The following is a 23,625-nucleotide window of genomic DNA, read 5'->3' on the forward strand; positions in this document are numbered from 1 at the left end:
AGGGTGAGAGAGAAGATAGAGTGGGATTATTAGAGCCATGGCAATTAGAAGAAAGAAAGGGGTATTTTCAGAGAGATGTAATTTCGCGTCCGTGAAGCAGCTGCCTTCGGAGCTTGTGGTTTGGACGGCTGGGGCAAGGGGGCCACCCCCGCCTCCTATGTCAGGGCCCCTCCTGAGACAGGAGCCAAAGCCTGTCCTCAGTGTGTCCCCAAGCCCTAGAACACAGCCCCGGTGGGCGGCGGAGGCTGAACCACCCCAGCCTTCTCTCCAGAGCCCAGATGGGGCATGGCCTGGCAGCAGCGTGGCTTCCCCTTAACACCAGCTCCTTCCATCCTACTCTCCGTGGCCCTCCTCGCCCCACAAGGCCCCTTCTTCCTGGTGGCTCACTCCAGCCCCCGGGGGCTGTGCGCTTCCCATCTGGAAAGCGGGGATGATGGAGGCCCCGGCGTCGACCTCAGAATCCTCCGTGAGTGGTGAGTGCGGGTGAGAATGGATGTGGAAATGCCTCCTGGACAACACCTGGGCCCTGGCTGTGCTGTCATCGCCCTGCTGCCCCCAGCCCATTCTGTGCTCCAGCTCTGCTGAGCGCTGGGAGGCGGCCCCTATGGCTGCCTGGCCCCGGCCGTGGCCTGCAACTGCCCACTGGACTCCACAATCGGAGGCTCCAGCAGGAGGAAGAGAGGCTCTGAGTATCCCTCCCTCTCTCCCTCTACATCCCCACATGATTCTGGTTCCTGTTAGGTGGCCCTTGTCCCCAGGCTGCAGGGACCTCACCATCTCCCTTTGTCCCCCTGCTCCCAGCTCTAATGTGGGCTGCCTCATTGTCCCAGGCTGCCCCAGGGTCTCCTCCGCCACGTGTAACTGACGCTCTGTTCTATGGACAGAAGCAGGTACCGATTTCCTGTTTGGGCCCCGAAATTTGCTCTCTGCACGCAGATGAATGGTTACCCAGGAAAGGTCACTGTGCCGAGGCAGCGTGACCTGGTGGCCCCGGTCTCCGCACGGTTCACAGTGTGGCTGCATCTCCCGAGACACACTCGTCCCCAGGGAAAGCAGCTTGCAGCCGGGCCCCCTGCAGAACTTCTGCTCACTCCCTCCAGATTTCAGCCTTCCCTTTTTGGGTCCATTTTATTTTCTTTTCACAGTATTCTTTGCCCCTATTTATCAATATTGAGTTTAATTTCAGTCCTCTGGGCCTCTCCTCTGAGCACTGATGCATACTACAGCCACGTTTTAAAATGCAATGAAAATAGCTCTGTGGCTTTATTTCTGATTACATAATCACACACGTGCACTGTAAAAGCCTGAGTAATGAATAAACATAGAAGAAAAGTAAGTATACAGAGTCTGAGGCCAGGCATGGTGGCTCGCGCCTGTAATCCCAGCACTTTGGGAGGCCAAGACGGGTGGATCACCTGAGGTCAGGAGTTTGAGACCAGCCTGGCCAACATGGTGAAACCCCATCTCTACTAAAAATACAAAGATTAGCAGGTGTCAGTAGTCCCAGCTACTGGGGAAACTGAGTCAGGAGACTCACTTGAACCCAGAGGTGGAGGTTGCAGTCAGCCAAGATCACACCACTATACTCCAGCCTGAGCTAGAGTGAGACTGTGTCTCAAAAAAAAAAAAAAAAAAAAAAGCCTGAAATCTCAGCACCCTCAGGTAACCATTGTCATAGATAAGTGGGAAAGAAGTGACTGGGTGCTAGGGCCACCCTCTGTTTTTCCCTCTCCCCTCTCCCTCCCTGCCGACCTTCATCCCTCCTCACCCCCTTCCCTCCCTCCCTTCCTACATGCTTTATTAAAATTCAGTCTTATTTTTTTCCCATAAAGCTTCTCCCACCCACTCCCAGGCAGCTAAACCAAACCAAACACCCCGGCCGGGACCACTTCCTCTAGGCTCGCAGACACGCAACATGGACACCTGCACCTGAACCCGTCATGAATCCATTTTATCCACTGATTTTTGTATATAGTGTTTTCGCCTTACAAACAATCACGTTTTACATCTCAAAAGTGCCCACATTTTCTTTCGGCAGCTGTGAGCTTCTTGTCGCTGAAGTGGTTATATATATTCTCATTTTTCTAATAATATTTGGATTTTTAAAATGTTTATTTCTTAGATCTGCCTAAAATCTATTTTGGTGCATGGCTTGAACCCAGAGACCCAACCCCGTGTTCCCAGCCAGCTCCCTCATGAGAGACACAGCATGCCTTAATTTTTTCCCCCCCATTGGAAGTACAAAATGGACCACTGACATTCTTCTCCACTGATTGGAAAAACCACCTTTCTCATGATTCCTTCCCAGGGTCTGTCCATCAGTGTGTGTGTCACAGTGCTGAGCGGACTTACTCCACTGATTCACCGTCTACTTTCGTGCCACTTGGTTTAGAGCACGTTTAGTGGCTTCTAAGGCAAGTTCGCTTTCTTTGGTTTTTCTATTTTTAGAAAATTTTTCTATTCTTAGACATTTATTCTTCTACACAAACTTTAAAAGAATTTATCGGCCAGGCACAGTGGCTCACGCCTGTAATCCTAGCACTTTGGGAGGCTGAGGGAGGTGGACCCAGGAGGTCAGAAGATCAAGACCGTCCTGGCCAGCATAGTGAAACCCCATCTCTACTAAAATACAAAAAATTAGCCTGGCATGTTGGCACACATCTGTAATCCCAGCTACTCGGAAGGTTGAGGCAAGAGAATCACTTGAACCCAGGAGGTGGAGGTTGCAGTAAGCCGAGATCGCATCATTGCACTCCAGCCTGGCCACAGAGTAAGACTCCTTCTCAAAAAAAAAAAAAAAAAAAAAAAAAAAAAAAAAAAAGAAAGAAAGAAAAGAAAAGAAAAGGAAAAAAAGAATGTATCCCCTTTCATTTTTATACATGTAAATATCTAAACCTAAGGTTAAATAAAGGTTGGGTCTAACATGCCACAATTCTGGATGAAGCCAATAAATGCTCAGAAACAATTCGAACAGTCACGACCTCCTGCCAGTATCATAGCGGGGGTTCCTGTGACAGTCAGCTGCAGACTCATTCACTGGCTCAAGGGGTCTAGTAAAAACCAGCTGACCTTTTTGGCAATCTTCCTACTCTCTCTCTACATGTCTTAATAGGTTGGTATCATTTTAAATTTGTGGCACTTACCTATGCTGCTTTGTTTCATTTGTTTGTTGTTTTGTGTCTGTGTATTGGGGGACAAGTGTCTACTTATCCACTTGACATCTGTTTCAGGGTGTGCTACCTTCAGGAAGCCCTCCCTGACTACATCAAGTCTCCGGCAATGTTTATTGGGCTACTAGTCAATGCACACCCATGTCCTTTAAAAATGTTTAATCTATGCCTCCCCACAGCCCTACCAGTTCAGTGACAAGGACCTGCCTTTTAGGGAAAGAAGCACTGAGGCCCAGAGGAGGGGGAATGACAAGCCAAGGGCCATGCAGCCAGTTTGTGGCTTAGGGGTTCCACTGTTCATCTTGCTTCCCTAACAGAGTAGATCTCAGGATGTCAGCTAATGAACAAATGAATGAATGAATGGGTGGGTGGGTAGGTGGGTGCGTAGATGGATGGATGGATGGACGGATGGACAGACAGGCAGATTTAGCAATTCTGCCTGCAGCTGCTGGCAACTTCTAAGTGGAGAACGACAAATCCATCACCATGGCAAACAGAGAGTTATTTTTCCCCCAGTGGAGCAAATATAACCTTGCCAAATGGAGCTGTACGCCAAATATTTACCACAAGCAGCAGCCTCCACTGTTGACAGATTTAGGCCTCATTAAGCCCAGACTATGGCAGCTCCTGAGCCCTGGCAGAGGAGGCCCACTCAGACTAAAAGAAGTTCCTTTTCTCACGCACTGTTCCCTGGGACTCTCCCACACAGGACGCTGTGGCTGTCAGCAGACACAGACCCTGGGGTGTCCCTACCGCCGAGATCACCGTGATAGTTCTTGCTGGCTTCCACAGCCTCCCCGCGCCAAATGAGCGCCCCATGTAGAGAGAGGGACTGAACCCCTCACTAGGCTACTGCACAGCCGTGCGTGCCCCCTGCCGGGGCTCCTCGCAATGACTCTGGGAGTTGGGTGTTTTACAGCCAGGGAAATGGAGGCACAGAAGGCTAGGGGCTTGGCATGTCCCACACCAGGCCTGATTCTCAGTGTTGTCCATCGACTGCCACTGAATCTTCACTCCAGCTCTATGAGGGCAGCGCGACAATTATCCCAATTCATCCCATGGGGAAACTGAGGCTCATGGGGTTCACCACTCTCGAAGATCGCAGGGTCAGGAAGAGGAAGGGCCAGGCTTCTCACTGGCACTGCCCAGCTCTGGGGCCTTGCTGCTGCGTTCTTGTGTCCCCACTGGCAGAGCCAGGCTCTCGGGGGTATCTGAGTACCAGGCCCTGTCAGACCCTGGGTGCGCACTGCTTTGTACGTGTGACTTCTCTGTCTCCAGAATGCCCATGAGGAGGGCATCAATATCACTAGTATGCAAAAGGAGAGACAGAGAGAGGGCTCCAATGCCACCCAGACTCACTGGGGGACCCCCCGATTTCTCTGGGCTCAGCTTCCATGCCTGTGAGCTGGAGCCATCCTCCCATCTCAGGGGTGGTCCCACCCCCTGACGCAGGGACTGAGGTGTCTCTGTGCGCACAGAGCTCTCCTGAGCTGTTCTTGGGGTCAGTGAGACAATCCGGTGAGACCTTCTGAGAACAGTTCCCAGCCCTGTGCCTGGCTCCCCGCCGGCTCCGTGGAAGCCCCAGCTGCCCCACTGGATCTCCCTATACCACATCCACACCCCTTTCCCATCAAAAAGCATTTTCCACGGATGCTCCAAGCTTATTTTAAAATTCAGAAGCCATAGTGCTAGGCTCGTCACCCATCCCACCCTGGAGAGCTCCATGATATCGGGCTTTCTTGGAACATTTGGCTCATCCGTTCCACCATGGGCTGCACAGTCCTGCTCCCCATCCCTCCTGGCGCTCCAGGTTTCCATCCTTTTCACCCCACTGACTTTAGTTTACCAGGGGGAGGTGGAGGGTTCGCCCCCCGGCTCAGAGGTGGACTTTTTCTAGTTCAAGAAGCATCGTGCACGACAGGTTGGCGGGGGACATCGGCTCCCACGGCCATCAGACGGCTCCCTAGCTTCTCTGCTCACCATGGGCCTTTTGTGGCCCCCGAGAGTCGGGTCCCAGCTAGACCAGAGCAGGAAGGCGCTAAATTGTGTAGGAAATACCATGGTTCAGGACTGGGTATGCCATTGGTGAGGCCCAAGACAAAATGAAATGTGGCCCCCGTCTTCAAGCTTCCTGGTTTGCACTTACTACTCATGATAACGACAGCATATAGCATTTAACAAGCATGGAGCCCTCCTGAATGTGGCCCTGTGTGGCCGACTGCCCAGGCCACATGGCTGGGAAGCCAGCCCTTGGGTCCAGAGCCAGATGGATGTGGGTTCAAATCCCACCACAGCCATGGGCAAACTGAGTGACATTGGTACCGCTTCACCTCTCTGAGTTTGGTTTCCTAGCTTATAAAATGAACAGTATTTAAGGATTTTTACTGAGAGGAAATGAATTCCTCTGCCTCCAAGGGCCCAGTGCAGTGCCCAGCACCCAGCAGGGACTTCACACCTCTCCACTCTCGAGCTCCGCAAAGTCACAGGCGCTCTGGGGTGCTGAGCTGAATGCCAAAACCACCGGGTCCTCTGGGTTCCACACTCCTGCTCTCCAGGCAAAGGCATTTGAGTCTGAATCACCGTGATGGCCTCCAGATGTCCGTTTCAGTTGTACACACAGGAGAAAAAGGCTTGAACTGGGAGGACCCCAGTGTGTGATTCCCAAGGGTCCCGGAGCAAGAAACTTCTGAGAGCACAGCCGTGAGCTGCAGCAGAGGCCTCGGCCCTACTCCTGGCACCCGGACTGCAGTGAGTGATCAGGGTGAGGCCTGCAAGGGTTCGAGGTCAGGAGTGGGAGAGCACAAGCTCCTCGTCTCAGCTCCAGGCCTACTCTCTGGGTGGAGTTGGGCGGGGGAGCAGGTTAGCTACAGACCAAGTCTGACAGAGAGGGGCTGGCAGAGGAAAGCCCTTCTCCTCCAGGGCGCCAGAACCTCAGCACCCCCACGCTGCCAACCCAGAGGCTGCTTACGCGTGGCGCCCAGCCTGTGGTCCTTGGTGAAGTTTGCAACGAGAAAGATTGAAATGAGATAGCCAGCAAGCCAGGGGCCAGCGGTCTCCTTTGTTCAATACACGTTGCAGGAACATCATTCTGGGCCTGCATTAGCCTCTGGGGAGCACACGGCCCATCAGTCTGCATCAGCATCTGCATGTCTGTTTCTAGCTGTGTCTCCAGCCATCTGCACCCCCACCTCCACGTGCACCCCCACCTCCACGTGCACCCCTACTTCCACATGCACCCCCACCTCCACCTGCACCCCCACCTCCATCTGCACCCCCACCTCCATCTGTACCGCCACCTCCATGTGCACCCCCACCTCCATCTGCACCCCCACCTCCATGTGTACCTCCACCTCCATCTGCACCCCCACCTCCGTGTGTACCCCCACCTCCATGTGTACCTCCACCTGCATCTGCACCCCCACCTCCATGTGCACCCCCACCTCCATGTGTACCTCCACCTGCATCTGCACCCCCACCTCCATGTGTACCTCCACCTCCATCTGTACCCCCACCTCCATGTGCACCCCCACCTCCACCTGCACTTGTGCCTCTCCCTGCATCCTAGGTATACCCTCTCTAGCTGCTACTGTTTCTGCATTGTATCTGTGTCTCCGTCTGCATAGGGATCTCCAGCTCCTGCTCCATCTCTACCTCTGTGTCTCTATGTCTCCATCTCTGTCTCTCTATCTGTCTCTCTATGTCTCTGTCTCCATCTCGGTCTCTAGCTCAGCTCCATGCGGTTGAAGCTGAAGACTGTGTGTAGCAGATGTGAGTCGAGGTCACTGCCAACCTCAAACTTCTAGGAGATAAACTTTTTACAGACAACTCTGGTACTCATTTCTAACTCGGCAGCCTCACCACCTTCTTTAACTAGGCCAGGAGCTCCAGGGCTGTGAGTGTGGGTGACATACATATGTGCGGCTTTTTCCCTTTTGAGTTTAGATTTTGAATGCTCTATGAAAGAACATTTTCCCTGTTTGGGGCTCCTGACACATATATACACATACAGACAGATATATTTTAGGCCCCTGATATATATTCCCCAGATACCTTCCCCAGCCCCTGTGCGCCTGTGCTCCCGGAGGCAGGATGCAACCGCTGGCAGGGCCTCTCTGCTCGGCTGATTAATTTTAAAACGTGAAATTGGGTGGAACCTGTCCAGTAAATGCACCAAGATATAAAGGAGTAGACAGATTCTTAAAAGAAGTGAAATGGCATTTAAATCAGTCCCACTTTCCCTGGGTCACTGACACCCTAATGGTTTTTGTTTGTTTGTTTGTTTGTTTGTTTGAGACGGAGTCTTGCTCTGTCGCCCAGGCTGGAGTGCAGTGGCCGGATCTCAGCTCACTGCAAGCTCCGCCTCCCGGGTTCACGCCATTCTCCTGCTTCAGCCTCCCAGGTAGCTGGGACTACAGGTGCCCGCCACCAAGCCCGGCTAATTTTTTGTATTTTTAGTAGAGACGGGGTTTCACCGTGTTAGCCAGGATGGTCTCGATCTCCTGACCTCATGATCCACCCGCCTTGGCCTCCCAAAGTGCTGGGATTACAGGTGTGAGCCACCACGCCCGGCCCTAATGGTTTTATAATATTCTCCTCTCCCTCGGTCACCACAGCGGAATAAATGAATCTGGTGTGCTGCGTGGAAGTGGACAAGGTGATCATGGGAGCCAGGACATCAAGAGGAGGAGCAACAAAGGCTGCTGGGGATGAGGCCCACAGTCAGACCAAACATGTCCACATGGCTCCTTTTTATAAAAAGTAGTAGCCGCTCTGACCAGACCCTTGAATGTCCCCATCTCCATCTCCACCTTTTGATGACTTTCCTTCGCATTCACACAAATTATCCCCTTGAGAACAGAGATCATTGCCCAGCCCAGGGGGAAGAATCATTAATCAGCCCCATGGGGACCACTATGACCACAGAATCCTCTTCCCCCACCAGGGAGGTGTCACCCTCAGACACTGGTGCTGAGCCTGGCGAAGCCTTGTGCTGCTTCCAAGGACTTCTTCCCTATGAAGCCCTCTGGCTCTCATGGGGCACATTCCTTGTTTTAATGGACAGGTAGATCTTAAGCACCAGAGGCCATCTAGAGGTCACCTCCTCCCTTCTGATGGCCCCAGCCATGAAAGGAGACAACCATCCCAGCCACTCCAGGGTGTCCCTGTGACAGACGCACCCTTCCCTCCCTGCCTGGGCACATGTGACTGGCGCTCAGGAAGCCTTGGTTGAACAGAGAAGAACTGCATTGTAGGGGCGGGACCAGGACTCACTCAGCGTCCACAGAAGCCGGGAGTGCGCCCACAAGTCTGCAGAGCGGGAGCTTCACAGCAGGTGCCTCAGACGCTGTGCTCGGTGTGGGAGCCCTCCTTCCAGAGAAATCAGGGGTGACTGCTCTTCCAAGGTAATTACAGTGGAAATTAAGAAAATCGCTAATCCTGCTGTCAGGTACATAATTAATTCAGGAAACTTAATTGTGTCTTAGTGGGAAAGTATTTCCCTGGTCGAGATGCATTTTAAAGAGAGCGGGAGAAGGAAAAATATACCTGCCGATTCCTTCAGTCTCCAGACACACAGGGACAGTGAGACCAACGCAAAGGGCAGCAACAGCAGCGTCTTGAACACCCTGCCTTGTACACAGGAAGACCGGGTGCAGAAGCCTCTGCCTTGCCAGGGTTCAGTTTGATGTATTTGGCATGAAGCGAAGCGCTGAGCCAGGAGGCGGAGGGAGGCCCATTCTCAGTTACCAGTGCCAGCCCTGGTGCCTTCACCTTGGAACTGGATCCTCAAACCACATAAATCTTGTCCCCTGGGAGCTCATGGCACCGTGTTCTACAGTAAGTAGCGCTACTGATTTGAAGGGGACCGGATCGGCACGAATGTCTGGTTATGTCATCACGGATGTGCACTGCTTCCGTTTTTCACTCCAAGAAAGAGAACAATAAAAAGATCAGGATTGATTGCAACTAAGGAACCAAGAGCAGAGCAAGGTTCTTTGTAAGGAGAGTTGGGCTTTGCTGGCCCATGAGGCCGTGGGACCGAGCAGGTGATGGGAGCAGGGCTGTGGGGCGGACACTGCAGGGGTGGGGACAGTGTCCAAACAGGGAGTGCTGAGGCAGCTGGGTGGGGTGGGGCAAGATTCCTCTCACCTACACCTTCACAGGTCAGCACCCTGAGAAAAATGCAGGTGCTTTTTCCGGGGCTCAGGGTCCCAAGATGAAATCACCTGTGCGAGTTGCCACAGCTGCAGCGGCTCAGAGGGCACGTGGGGTGGAGCTGGATCCATGCCGGCTTGGGCAGAGCTCCCCGGGAAGGCCAAGCCTCCCAGTGGAATCACCGGAGTCGGGGCGATGGAGCCTGGGGCTCTGTCCCCGGTTTCATCCTGCTGGGGCTGCCCGCAGGCTGGCGCCCAGCGTCGAGGTGAGAGGCAACTTGCAGCCCTTGGGGGTGTGGGGAGGTCCCTGAGGCCCCCACTCATTACCGCCCTCCAGCAGCCAGGGCCTCCCTGAGTTACAGTCTCAGCTCAGAGAGGTCCTCTCGGACGCGCGATGTAAAAGCCGGTTCCTCTCTATCACACCCAGTCTCCAGCCAGCACACTGGCACTGTCTGTGGTTATTTCTCCATCTGGCACACTGATACTCTCTGTGGTTATTTCTTAACTTGAATACTGTCTGTCTCCTCAGATCTGAGGCCCAGACCACCCAGAAGCAGATGAGGCCTGCAGTGTGGGCAGCACCCGTAGAAAAGCAGGACATCAGGACAGAGGAGGGAAGCCCCCATTCAGGGCCCGTTTGCAGGACGTCCTCAAGGCAGGCAGACGGTTCAGCACTGCCAGGGACCTCCAAGAGCTGGCACGGAGCATGCCCGGGAGCGAGGAAGGTGGGTATTGATCCACCTCATCCTGCCCACCCCTGCTCAGGGCTCCTCCAGGCATGACCTCCCCCACTCCTGGGGGCTCCACGGGCAGGCTGGGCAGCTCGTGCATGGGACCGAGAGTGGAGGGAGCTGACAGTTGGGAGCTGGATGTGCCACCAGGCAGGGGTACACTCCAGGTGATGGTGGAGTGGGTTACAGGCAGGATGGGGGTGCCAGAAGCTGGAAAGAAAGCCCATGAGGTCAGCGCTTGTGTCCATCTGGGGCCCCAGCTGGGTCCCCACAGTGCTGGGTGCACAGCGCACACTCACGACTGTCCAGCGAATAGACCGAATGAAGCGGCCGAGAAACCAGGATTCCAAGGAGGACAGCTGGCTCCCCAGCCGCCTGCCTCCCTGGGACCTGGCACACCCAGCACCCTCTTCCCCACGGCCCTTCGCCACTGCGCGCTGCCCGGGAGGTGTCCACCCGCCGGCTCGGCCCCCATGTGTTTGCTCTCAGCATCGCCGCAGCGTGAACCTCGCCAAGCGGTGATTTAGTGACTTGCGGGCTTTCTCCCCAGATGCCAGTGTTTGAGGAGCGAGGAAGGCAGACCAGAGGATCGTTCCACGAAGGGTCTCCCAGGGCATGACTCAGCTGGGCAAAATGAGGGTGGATGGCCAATGTCCCTGTGTGATTCCCCATCTTGGAGAACAGAGCCCAGCCCCATGGCCTGTCTCCCGTGCCTGCACCCAGCCCCAGCCAGTGTCAAGTTCCAGGATACCACCTGCTACCCTCCTCTCAAACTATCCTTTTCAGTCCACCCCACGCTGTCTCCCCTGACCAGGCCCCTCACCTCTGGGCCCACCTCCTCACTGGTGCCCCTGCAGCGGCATCCCTGGAACCTCTCCTGCATGCAACTCCCACAGAGTCCTTGGGAAAGAACAAGTCTGGGCCCTCCTCTGATCAAGTACCTTCCATAGCTCCCCATGGCCTCCAGCATCAAACTCCCTCCTGAGTCAGGCTCCTGTGTCATCCAGAGTCCAGCTTCGTCTCACTGTCACCGACCTGCCCCATGTGGTGCACGCTGCAGACATGCCACTCCTGGGGGTGACACGCACACACTCAAACACACGTACACACACATGCATACACATACATGCACTCACACACACACATACTCGTGCTACATTTGCCCACTCATACACACTCAAATACACACACACGCACATACTCCCACATATGCACACGTGATTGTGCGCACACACGTACCCTGTGCCGTGTCCTTCCCCACTGTCTCCGCGGTGCTGCCCCTGTCCCCTTTCCCCGGCCTCAGCCAGCTCCCTCTTGCAGCCTTCAAGATACTGGCCCAGGAACTGCCCTCCAGGAAGCCACTTCATGCTCAGCTTCACATATTCCCCTGCTGGGGGTGACAGAGCTCTGGGCTCCCTGGCACTCATCCCTCTCCTCCATGGCGCTGCACTCCCAAGGACATGCGTGGAGGGAGGGCCAGGGGTTGCTCATGCTGGCATTCCCAGCTCCCAGGCAGCCCTGACATCCAGCAGGCGCTCTGTGGTGTAGACACTTCTGCTCCAGGCATCAACTTTGGTCCATGTGGCTTCATTTCCTCCTCATATGATCTTGGGGCCAGGGGCTTAGAGCAATGAGGCCGGCAGCAGTGCTGGTCCCCTGCTGCCCAGGTCCTGAGTCCCTAGGAGGCGGGGCCTCACCCAGCTCTGCCTGGCCACCTTGGTAGGGCGCGTTCTCAGCACCCCTTCCAGAGCTAGGGAGGGGCTGGGATTTTGGCACATGGGTCCCAACTTCGTGGCAAAGTGGCTCTGCACCAGCACTCAGAGTGTTGTCACCCAGCACTGATTTGCCGCTGGCGTCTTGCCTGTACGTTCTGGAAACTGTTCTCTGTGTAATTTAAGTTACTTAAGGAACACAGCCTCTGGACAGATGCTCCCACTGTGGGCCTCCCCTTTACCTGCACTGGGTTGCAATCCCCAACATGAGCCAAGGCAGGGGACTGGGTCACCCGTGTCCACAGAACCTCTGAGTCATGGGCATGAGAGGCTGGCCCACGGTCATCAGGGGTTCGTATCTCACTGATGTCCTCAGCCTCATGGGCTAAGGGAGGGCTAGGAGGAACCCTAATCCCCTTTCCAGGACTCCGGACTCATCCTGGCCCCCCAGAAGTGCAGCCATTTGAAATGTGGGTACATGGACGTCATCCAGGAAGAGGGCCCCAAAACGGGGGCCTGGTCAAACTGCAGGAGATGAATCTCCAAGCCCAGGGAAACAGGCTGTGGGCACCAGCACCTTCCTGCTCCATCACCCACTTCTAGTGAAACGCATTTCTTAAAAACGTTCCTTCCACTATGCCCGTCAGTCGGCCTTTTCTACAAAGCTCCTGCTGGTCCTCTGGCTTTGGCATTTTAGGCCATGGATTTTCCGGAAAGGGACAGTATCTGGGTCCAGGCCTGGTTCTCCCACAAGGGAGTCACCTTGGGCAACTCACTCACCCTTATGGATCCTCCGTTTCCTGACCCATGCAGTGGGGACCATGACAGCACCTACCTCCCTGGGTCATGTGGAGATGAAGCGAGTGAAACGTGTGGTTCCTCCTGCAGGACCAGGCACAGAGCTGGTGCTCAACATACAGCAGGGGCCAGAATTACAAACTCCTGGGGAAGTCCTAACTGTGGGCTCTTTTGAGGGTGGTGGTGTGATTTGCCTGCCCCCTGGCTTGGTCCCCGCCAGGTGAGGAGTCTCTACAGGTCCATCTCTTGCCGAGGAGCTGGGCTGCTCCGGGGAGGAGGAGGCACGAGACAGCCTCACCCTTCACTGAGTGGGCCGGGGACAGGCCGGGATCTAGAAGCTGCATAGTCCTGGGCAAGCTCCCCCCATCCCAGAGCCCCAGTCCTCCTCTGGCAACAGCACCAACCCTGCCGCACTGTGCTGTGGGAAAGGCTGAATGAGGCCCTCCTCGGGGGAGGCCCCGGCCTGGTGAGAGGCACACAGTGGATCTCCTGACACATTCCTTGTTTTTCAGCCCTTAAATGCACCAAGACCAGAGTGTGGCAGGGGCAGGGAAGAGAGCACCATTCAGATCCTCCAGCCTGAGGCTTCAGCCACTGCCACCACCCACCTGACCCTGGCTGTCTCTCTTCGCCACTCTGACCCTCAGTTTCCTCTTCTGCAGAATGGCCAACATCCATCCACAACACTATTGTTTGGAGTCAATTAGCCCATGTGTATCAGTGCAAGAGCCCCCACTCCAGCTTCATCCTGCTCTCCTACATGCCAGGCAATCACAGAAGCCTAAACCTCTGCACGGGCACTGGGTTGCTGGCACGGGGCACCTGGCCTTGCCTGGAGAAGCAGCTGTGTCTTCTTTGATAAGCTGAGTTGTGCCTGGAGCCCTTGCGGTCCCCAGTCGCTCACCCCCTTCTTGGATGGGAAGGTCCTTTGTTTTGTCATCTCCCGCCTGGTGAAGGCGCCTCGGATTCCGCCGCGGCCTTTCCCACCCACGCCTCGCTCCTTTCTGTAGCTTTGGCCTTTTCAGATGTGGCCCATGAATAATGAATCCCTGTTATAAATTTAGAAACCGTCCTTTCTCCCGTCCACTCTCCTTTCTCTTTATTTTTATCATGCTGGTTTGTAAGAAAACTAATCCCTTGAAAACACATTTTCCCCTCAACTGATTTCCTGACACCCAAAATTAAGTTGCTAATTTTACAGCCTCCATGCAGAGTGCTACTGGCTCACTGCCCTGAGATGGGAAATGGGGAAGGGGTGGGGAGTGGGGCGGGGGGGGGGCTCCAGTAGCTTTCCAGAAAGTTCTAATTCCTGGGGGCTGGGTGGTGTGGTAGGAAGCGCAAGGGCCTTGGAGTCAGACCCAGGTGCAAATCCTCATTCCTCTCCAGCTTGAGCAGCCGGAGCTTGGATCTCACTTCTCCCGGCTTCTAGCTCCTTATCTACGCAGCAGGGAGGACAGAAGTTCTTTGCAGGTTCCGGGAGGGTGTTGTGAGATGAGGGTGACAGACGGGCAGTCAGGTTGCTTTGGTCTCCTCCCTCCCTTCCCAAGACACACTTCATGAGTCACCGGAAGAACCTTCCGGAAGCAGGACAGGTTCACTCTCAACAGAGCTCCAAATCCCCACCCACGTCCAATCTCTTCTGCACCACTTTGGAACTGACAGCCAGCCTGGCCTTCCAAGTCCTTCCGTGGCTAAGCCTCCCCATCCTTCCACCCTCGGCCCACATTCTGTCCCTCACCCAGGCAACACTCCCGACAGCCTTGCTAGGCCAGGCCGGCAGGTGCCTCCCTGTTTCTCTGGGTGGCCCAGGTAAAGCATGCAGGCTCCCTGGGCCTCAGCTCCTCCCTGGGTGGGTGGGGGCTGTGGCCCCCGGTCTGGAGCTCCTCTGCAGGGTCGCCAGGCAGCTCAGATGCAATCAGGGAGCCGAGGGAGACGTGCAGAGGGCCTGCGTTGTTCAAGAGTCTCGGCCCAGGCATCAGGATCATGGAGATGGGAGGCTGCTCCCTTCTTGGTGACCTCAGTTTCCCCATCTGCACAATGAAGTGACTGACATCCACTGCCCTGCCAGCTGTGAGATGACGTGAGCCTGTGAGCTCTAGGACAACTGCTCATTTCCATGATGTACGACGAGGCCCCGGGCTTGGGGTCTGACGAGGGTGCTGAGGAGAAAATTGTCACCAGTGGAGCCTGTGCTGACCTCACAACAATGCTCTGCGGAAGGAACTCTGTTCTCACTGATGGATGGGGCAACTGAGGCCCAGAGAACATAGAAGAGCTGCCAGAGGTCCCAGCCGGCGGGGGAGGCAGAGATTTGCACCCAGTTCTTCCTTGGCACACATGGATTAAGCAGAACCCTCAAAAGGCAACCCTGGGCTCAGCTCTGCAGGGGCTCAGCTCTGCGGCTGCGTCCTCTCCGGCTCCCATGCCCAGGGGCTTTCCATTCCTGCCTCTGTCTGCTCACACTTGCTGGGTGTGCCCTGTGTGATCCCGCATGATTCTTTTAAGGCGAGAACTTTTCCCCAAACCCCTGTGGGCTGACTGTGAGGCCTGGCACCTGAGAAGGGGTCTCCGAGCTCGCTCCACTCCCCTAAGCAGGGCAGCTGCCTCTCTCTTCTGTGTGCTGTGGACGCTGAGCTGCTGCATTTGCAGCCGTTTGTGCTCAGAAGTCCAGGAGGAAGGCAGATCTTCTGACACCATGAACGTGGTGACCTGAGCAGGCAGCCTGGGGCCTGGGAGGCAAAGGCCTTTGAGGCAGGCTGACTTCAGCCTGAATTCAGTTCTGCTGCGAGGCAGCTGTGTGACCTGGGACAAGTCACCCACCCTCCCTGCACCTCAAGACATTGCCTCCAGGCTGAGGGGGGAGGGCTTGGCATGTTGCAGGTTCTCAGTAAATGAGAGTTTCCTTTCCTGTGGGACAGGCGGGCCAGCCTTTTCACTCCTGGTTTGTAGATGAAGATCCTGAGGTTCCAAGAGGAGCACTGACTTGCCCATGCCCCCAGCTGGTCAGGGCTAGAGAGGGACTTATACTTGGGATGGTGGTGGGGGGAGGGAACTCCAGACACCAAGTTCAGCCATCTAGGGTCGGTGGGCACATTCCCAGTAACCATCTGGGGGTGGGGCGCGGGGGCACCAGGAGGGAGGGCCCCCCGAAGAGGGCAGCCTCAGAGAAGGCTGGAGGAGGCCATGGCCCACCACACCTGCCATGCCAGGAAGCAGATCATGGGAGCTGACACCCACTTGGAAGCCCTCCTACCCCAACCCCAGCTAACTGTCAGCCCCATCTCCTCGGGTGGGCGGAAGATTAGCTTTAGAAGACACAAGTACGGAGCCAGCGTGTTCATGAGTGGAGGGGACAAGAAGTAACACCTTCCAAGCATAGATGATGTGCTGGGCATCTCCCCCAGGGCACTCCAGTGTCCTGTGAGTGGAACGCGACAGTCCCCATTTTACAGATGAGGAAAGTGAGTCTTGCACAGAAAAGAGGAAGATGTCCATTAGAACCCAGCCTGGCCTCACTTTCTGTCGTAGCCTCCTTTAGCCAGCATGGGTCCCCAGGACAGGCTCTGGAGCCTGAGTTGATGCAGCTCCAAGGAGAGGTGGAGTTCTGGCAAATCAGTCTCCCCCAGCAATTGGTCTGGGGCAAGCGAGGCTGTGATGCTGAGGCTGCAGTGATGGCCACACGGTTTCTAAGCCGACTGCGGTACCAGCGCTGCGGACAGGCACCGTTGCTAGAGAAGAACAATCCATTTCAAGGTCGCAGGGCCCTGCTCTGCCTCTCTCTTCCTTTAACTCTTCCTTACCAAAGCCAGACCAGGCCAAGGACCCAGGAGAAATGCTGTGTTCACAACCGCTCCACTCTGCCCCCAGCCAGGCAGCTCCAAGCCCAGGGAAACAGGCTGTGGGCACCAGCACCTTCCTGCTCCATCACCCACTTCCAGTTCAGAGCGGGAGAGATGAGCCGGAGCCCAAAGCTCCAATCCCCTGCTCCTTGCTGCAGAAGTCACAAGCTGTGGACCTGATGACACCCCTTACACCAACCACTGCATGTCTAAGGATGTGGTTTAAGGAAACGGCCCAGAAATCAGGCAGGGACTGATGTCCAAAGCTGCTCCCTGTTTCATGGACTGAATGTAGCCTCCCAGAATGCACACACTGAGGCCCTAACCCCCAATTTAATGGTATTTGGAGATGGGGCCTTTGGCAGGTGATTAGGGTTGGATGAGGTCATGAGGGTGGGGCCCTGGTCCAAGGGGATCAGTGCCCTTATAAAAGGAGACTCCATAGAGCTTTCTCTCTCTCTCTCTACACCATGAGAGGACACAGTGAGGAGGCAGACATCTGCAAGCCAGGAAGAGGCCCTCGCCAGAACCTGACCTTGATCTTGGACTTCCAACCTCCAGAATTAAGAAACAAATGGCTGTTGTTTAAGCCTTGCAGTCTACAGTATTTTGTTATAGCAGCTCGCAAGGACTAAGCCATTCACCATAAGATTGCTTAAAGGACTAACATGGAAACCACACAGATTATATAAACACCAGGAAACAGCTGGACCAGTCACCACAGGCTCATGGCATGGACCACTCACGGGGAAGCTTATGCAAAGTCTGTCATCGTATGGGAAATGATGCCAAGGAGGGCAGGTTACAAAACTGTATTTGTACAAAAGATACAAACTATATTTGGAATAAGATCTCGGCTATGGAAATACACTCACATGCATCCAGACATTTGTCCGTATGTGAACGTGTGAGTGTGTGAGTGTATGAGTGTGTGTGTGTGTGAGAGAATATATGTGTGAGCATGTGAGTGTATGAGTGTGTGTGTGTAAGTGTGTGTCTGTGTGTGTGTGTGTGTGAGAATGTGTGAGTATATGTGTGAGCGTGTGAGTGTATGAGTGTGTGTCTGTGTGTGAATGTGTGTGTCTCTGTATCTGTGTACGTGTGTCTGTGTGTGTCTGTGTGTGAATGTGTGAGTATATGTGTGAGCGTGTGTGTGTGTGTGAATGTGTGTCTGTGTCTGTGTGTGAATGTATGAGCATATGTGTGAGCATGTGAGTGTATGAGTGTGGGTCTGTGTGTGAATGTATGTGTGTGTGTGAATGTGTGAGTATATGTGTGAGCATGTGAGTGTATGAGTGTGTGTCTGTGTGTGAATGTGTGTGTGACAGTGTGTGAGTGTATGAATGTGTGTCTGTGTGTGTCTGTGTGTGAATGTGTAAGTATATGTGTGAGCATGTGAGTGTATGAGTGTGTGTCTGTGTGTGTGAATGTGTGTGTCTGTGTGTCTGCGTGTATGAATGTGTCTGTGTGAATGTGTGTGTGTGTCTGTGTGTGTGAATGTGAGTATATGTGTGAGTGAGTGTATGTGTGTGAATGTGTGCATGTCTGTGTGTGTGAATGTATATGTGGGAGCGTGTGAGTGTATGAGTGTGTGTGAATGTGTGTGTCTGTGTGTGTGAATGTGTGAGTATATGTGTGAGCGTGTGAGTGTATGAATGTGTGTCTGTGTGAATGTGTATCTGTGTATGTCTGTGTGTGTGTGAATGTGTGAGTATATGTGTGAGTGTGTGAGTGTATGAGTGTGTGTCTGTGTGTGAATGTGTGTGTGTATAGCTCTTGCTGTGTGTAAGTGGGCACTGAATATAATGTACCAGATGGAAAGTAAAAGGCTTGTGTCCCAGTGTTAACACACTTTTACTTCCTGGTTTGAGGGTGTATCATGTCATTTAATGTCCACATAATGGATATGCATTACTATTGAAATCATAAAAAGGAATGTTTTTAAAAATGGCATCTAGCTAGACCCATCCAGGCTGAGCAGTGGTGTCTTCTATATGGCACTGTGTCCACTTTCCAGACACGGCCCCACGTGTTCTCTCCCTGACCGGCTGGAGCCCAGCCCTACTGGAACACACACACGCACCCACAAGAGCTCAGGTCACCCTGGGCAGAGCTCAGCGAGGGTACAGCAGGGTAGCCAGCCGGTAATCAGAGGTTATCTGGTCCAACCACTTTATGCTCCAGCTGGGGAAACCGAAGCCCAAGGCAGCGACTTAGAAAGTTGAACCACGACCACCAGCAGATCCAAAACTGTGACTCGGATGTGCCCACAGAGACACCCACAGTCACAAGCAGCTGCTAAGACACCAAGAGTCAGGCAGATCCAGTAGGATCCAGGCCTCAGGAAGCCGTTGTGCCCCTCCATGAACCTCTTTTGTTTCCTGAAGAATCAGAAGGAAAATCTGGCAAGAGACTGCATGGGATTCCCCAGCCCATCTCCTCTCTTCTCTAGGCTGCCACAGCTGATTGCATTTTTCTAAACTCCACTAAACTTAGGTCCTGAGACTTGGTCGGTCCCATTCAGGGTCATGTGCACAGAAATGGTATGTGCTACTTCCAGGCTGGGCCTCAAACCCTCCCACCTGAGATTCTCATCCTCTTTCCCCTCTACCAGTACAGATGGGCACTTTGAAACACTCATTTGTTTCTTAATTCTGGATGGGCATGAGAAGGCAGGAGCACAGCCACGCCCCAGATGGAAGGAGCCTGGGTCCCTGAGTTGCTGCCTGGAGGACAGGCTGCTGCCAAGGAGCATCACTTAGACTTTATGCGAGTGAGAAATGAACTTGTGTTACCTTTGAGCGATTATATATTTGGGGGGCTTATATGTTGCAGTAGCTAGTATTGCTTTCGTAAGAAAATATGGGAGATGAGGAGTCCGGGCCTGCCCTGGGGTCAGAGGCTCCGCAGGTGCACGGGAAATGGCACCTCCTTCCTCCTGGTGCTGCATCTCCCGGAAGCCCGGCTGTACTATGAAGAAAGCATTTTGACTTCCGTATTAAATAAAACATTCATTTACATTTTTAAAACCATTCCCTTCCGGTCTGCTTGTCAGGAGCCGGTCTCCCAGGGGCTGGGGAAGGACTCGTCGGTTAATTATTTACAGAACGACAGCCACTGTGGAAAATAGTACAGACGTTCCTCAAAGTTAGAAATGGAACTATTATAAAATCCAGCAACCCCACTGCTGGGTACATATTCAGAGGAAATAAAATCAGAATGCAGAAGAGGTCCCTGCACTCTCATGTTCATCCGGAATCCTCCTGGGGACCACCAACAGATAGTGCATAAAGAACCCTAGTGTATCCACACCGTGGAATCCTAGTCAGCCTTTACAAAGAAGGAACCACCCCTGTCATTCCCAGCATCATGGATGGGCCTGGCGGACATGGTGCTAAGTGAAACAAGCCAGGCACAGAAAGACAAATACTGCATGACCCCATAGATTCAACTTCTTTTTTTTTTTTTTTTTTTTTTTTTTGAGACAGAGTCTCGCTCTGTCGCCCAGGCTGGAGTGCAGTGGCCGGATCTCTGCTCACTGCAAGCTCCGCCTCCCGGGTTTACGTCATTCTCCTGCCTCAGCCTCCCGAGTAGCTGGGACTACAGGCGCCCGCCACCACGCCCGACTACTTTTTTGTATTTTTTAGTAGAGACGGGGTTTCACCGGGTTAGCCAGGACGGTCTCGATCTCCTGACCTCGTGATCCGCCCGTCTCGGCCTCCCAAAGTGCTGGGATTACAGGCTTGAGCCACCGCGCCCGGCCAGATCCAACTTCTTAAAGAGCGGAACCCATAGAAGCAGAGAGTAGAATGGTAGTTACCAGGCGCTAGGCGGGGCAGGGAGGACTCAGGAGATGTCAAGAAAAATCACGTATTTACAGGCCATGGAAGGTGGGCAGCCCTGCTCTGGAAGGAGGGCCAGGCTGTCGGGCCTGCCAGGAGCAGCAGTGTGAACCTGTCTCTCGAGAGGGACCCAATTCCTTGCCCATGGGGCTCAGCCTGGGACGCATCTGGAGGCAGAAGATAGACCAGAAAAGGAGGGAGGAGGGAGAGGCCCTGGTTCTTCAGCCCCTGCCCTGCCCAGCCTCCAGGAGGCAAAGACTGGATGGAAAGGGTGGCTGCGAACACTCATGGTGCTCAGGCACTGCACTGGGCTTGCTCCAGGCAGCCCCTGCTATCTGCCTTCCCACAGCTGGGAGCACAGCCCTGGACAGCCACTGTGGCATCTGCACCAGCTCTACCCCTCCTGACTTGATGGGCCCCCCGAGCCAGCCCTCATCCTCCCAGGGCTCCCTGCACTTACCTGACAAATGGGGATCAAGCCACAGCTGCCTTAACGGGGGGTGGGTGGGCTGCTGCACAGAGGGGCTCAGAGAAGCGTGGGTCACGCCGACTTAATAAAGGTTTCATAACCACAAGCCTTGACTGCTATCACCTCCGGTTACAAACGAGATCACGGAAGCTTGGAGAGGTCAAGGGACCTGCCGGCCAGGTGGTCAATGTGAAGAAGTCAATCCAGAGAGGTCCTAGCCAAGGTGTTGCCTCTGCATGGATTCAGTCAGCAGCGTGAAATGAGCAGCTGCTTGTGCTATGCCATGTGCTGGTGCCCGGGCATCTTGGGACGCCAGCGTGAAAAGTGCAGCTGCTGTACCTGCCTGCAGAGATGGCATGCTCATGCAAGGTCCTGGAGACCAGGGCTTCATGACAGGTGTGTAGAACTGCCACAGGAGCAGGGGTGGGGTGCCCCAGCACAGTGCAGCCTCAGGGCCACAGCACCACAAACGGCCCCCTGGAGGATGGGTCAGCTATGAGTAACCCGTGTTGGAGGCTGAGCATGGGTTATTCAGGTGAGAGGGCAAAGGGAATAGCATGTGCCAAGGCCTGGAAGGGAAAATCAGTGCCCTGTGTTCAGAGGACATCAGGAAGGCTCAGGGTACAGGGAACTTAGAACTGGAGGAGTGGAGAGGAGAGAGATGGCAGGAGATCCGGGGAGTGGATTTGATTTATGTCTCAAGGGAGGACAAAGGGAAAACAGCAGAATGTCTCAGGAAGCCACAGGAAGGGCGGCAGGGCGGGGACAGAGAGGAGGGGCAAGACCAGCTGCTGGGTAGCTGATAAGAACAAAGACCAGCCTTTGTGGAGCCTTTGCCCTGTGCCAGGTACATCCCTGGGAGGAGATGGTGGCCTGGGGGCTAAGGCACGGGCAGAGGGCACAGAGGAAGCAGGGCAGAGCCCAGGGAGAAGTAGGCCTGGGAGGAGTGCAGCAGGGACACCCCAAGGGAGATGACCTGGGGCACTGAGGTGCCAGCTGGCCAGAGAGAGGGCCTTGCAGGCATAGCCACTACACACACTGGCCGGTGTCCACCTGCAAACAACCTGCCCCCCTTTCACCGGATCCCCCTGCTGGGGCCAGGACGGACGGCACGTGGAACTGGGAACAGCTGTCTGAGGAGTCATCTGTCTGTCTGTCATCTCTGCACGTCTGCCAACCTCACCCCCGCTGGTCCTCCCTCTCCCTCCTTCAAGGAAAGGTGGTCTCTAAGCTCCAAGGCAGCCCCCCTCCCTGGCAGGGGCAATTCTGGGACGCTAGCATCGTCCCTACGACAAAGGCTCTAAAAGACCAAATCCTCCAGGGGCAGAGACCTTTCCTGTGGGTGAGCTCCGTGATCTATGGGAGCCCTCAGCTCTGCCCATCCCACGAGGAAGGCTGCCCATGACAGCCTCACCCCCTACACTGGACCAGGCCTGGCAGAGGGAGGCAGGCTGGGACCCCCGACTGTCCTGAGCTGTGTTGGGCTCCCCTCCCAGGCCGAGTCAGAAGGGAGATGGTCTTTTCCACAAGAGGAGGGTGAAGAAGGAGCTCCCCAAGCTGTCCCAGAGGCAGGCAACGCTCAGAGCATCAAGAAGCTGGGAGAGGCCCCTGGGCCCTGCTGTAGAAGGCAACAAGGCCAGCACCCTTCCCCAGCCAGCCAGGCCCCCGGGGTCTCGGCCCAGGGCCCTCCCACTGATCTCCAGGCCTGTGATCTTGTGTCCTTTTATCAGGGTCCTCCTGCTGCCAGGGGATCTTTCTAGACCTGAAATATAACACCAGCCTCCTGTTTCAACCCTCCACCTATAGATAGAGAACCCAGCCTGGCATTCACCCTCCGCCTAACCACAGGCCACCCTGCTCTGCTGGAATGCCCCTCCTTGTGGCTCCAGAGCCCTGTCAGTGTCCCGGTCACCATTCACCCAGCCCCAGTCACACCAGAGAACGGGAACCACAGCTCACAAGTGTTTTCCTGATGAACAGGGCTTTTGACAGGGATCTGTCAGGCATTTGTGTTTTCCAAAACACAGACTCTGTGAACACCAGAAATGCAGCATCTACCTAAATTATGTGCGATTATTTTGATTCAGAAATTACATGCATTGATTTTCATGCAGAGACAGGATTTCCAAACTCTAAATAACGGACTTGTCACCTTGTTTGCATTAGAACACTGTCTGGGACAATATAAAATACAGGTATCCAGATACCAGGTAACATCTGCAGGGGCCAGGAGGGCCGGGGATAATTTACATGGATTATTTACCACCAAGACATCTTGAGAAATTATTCACACCTTCAAGAGATCATTTGAAATTGTAAATGCTGCCTAGACACCAGCAATGACCGAGAACTCAAGCAGTCGAGGAACTCGAAAAGCAATACAGGGAGAGGCAAATCAATTCAAGAAGGCACCAGCGACGATGCAGCCACGAATTAGGAAGTCAGTTTAGGGTGCTTGGAAATGGCAGCATCTGAGAGAGCGGAAGGAATTTAAGGAGGAAGAGCCCAGAGCGCATGACTCTAGGCAACCAGTTCCAGCTTTCTGCCACCCAGCACCCAGAGAGAGAAGGTTAAGGAGCCAAATGAGAGGGTCCAGAGAACTAGCTTTTGGTTCCGGCGTTGCATGGATTTCAGCTTCCATCTTGCTGTCTGTGCAGCTGTTTGGTTAGCGCCCATATGCCCAACTGGAATGTGGGTTCATGAAGGTATCCCAGCCTTAGCGTGCTGCTGACCATATAGGAGGTGCTCCTTAAATGGTTAGTAAACATTGAATGAATGAATGAATGAATGAATGAAAAAGCATGAATACATAAATGTAGCTAGTGACCGTTTGTGGTAATCCAAGCAAGTGCGGGCCTGTCAAATGGCACAGGGGGCCTTAGCTGCCTCAGAAGTTTGAGCATCTAAACTGG

At 54.3% G+C, this 23,625-nt stretch overlaps 1 protein-coding gene and 1 long non-coding RNA gene across 3 annotated transcripts in view; one reads left to right on the forward strand and one right to left on the reverse strand.

Annotated features, from left to right (window-relative positions):
* SORCS2 (sortilin related VPS10 domain containing receptor 2) overlaps positions 1 to 23,625 on the reverse strand; it is a 569,237-nt gene that overhangs the window by 232,846 nt on the left and 312,766 nt on the right. The gene's annotated exons all lie outside the window — the stretch shown is intronic.
* LOC144341115 (uncharacterized) lies at positions 8,439 to 13,644 on the forward strand. Its single transcript, XR_013417742.1, has 4 exons — positions 8,439 to 8,572; positions 8,731 to 9,005; positions 9,852 to 10,047; positions 10,604 to 13,644. It is a non-coding gene; the product is annotated as an uncharacterized LOC144341115 (long non-coding RNA).

The sequence above is a fragment of the Macaca mulatta genome, chromosome 5 (genome assembly GCF_049350105.2).
Source record: "Macaca mulatta isolate MMU2019108-1 chromosome 5, T2T-MMU8v2.0, whole genome shotgun sequence".
Lineage (NCBI taxonomy): Eukaryota > Metazoa > Chordata > Mammalia > Primates > Cercopithecidae > Macaca > Macaca mulatta.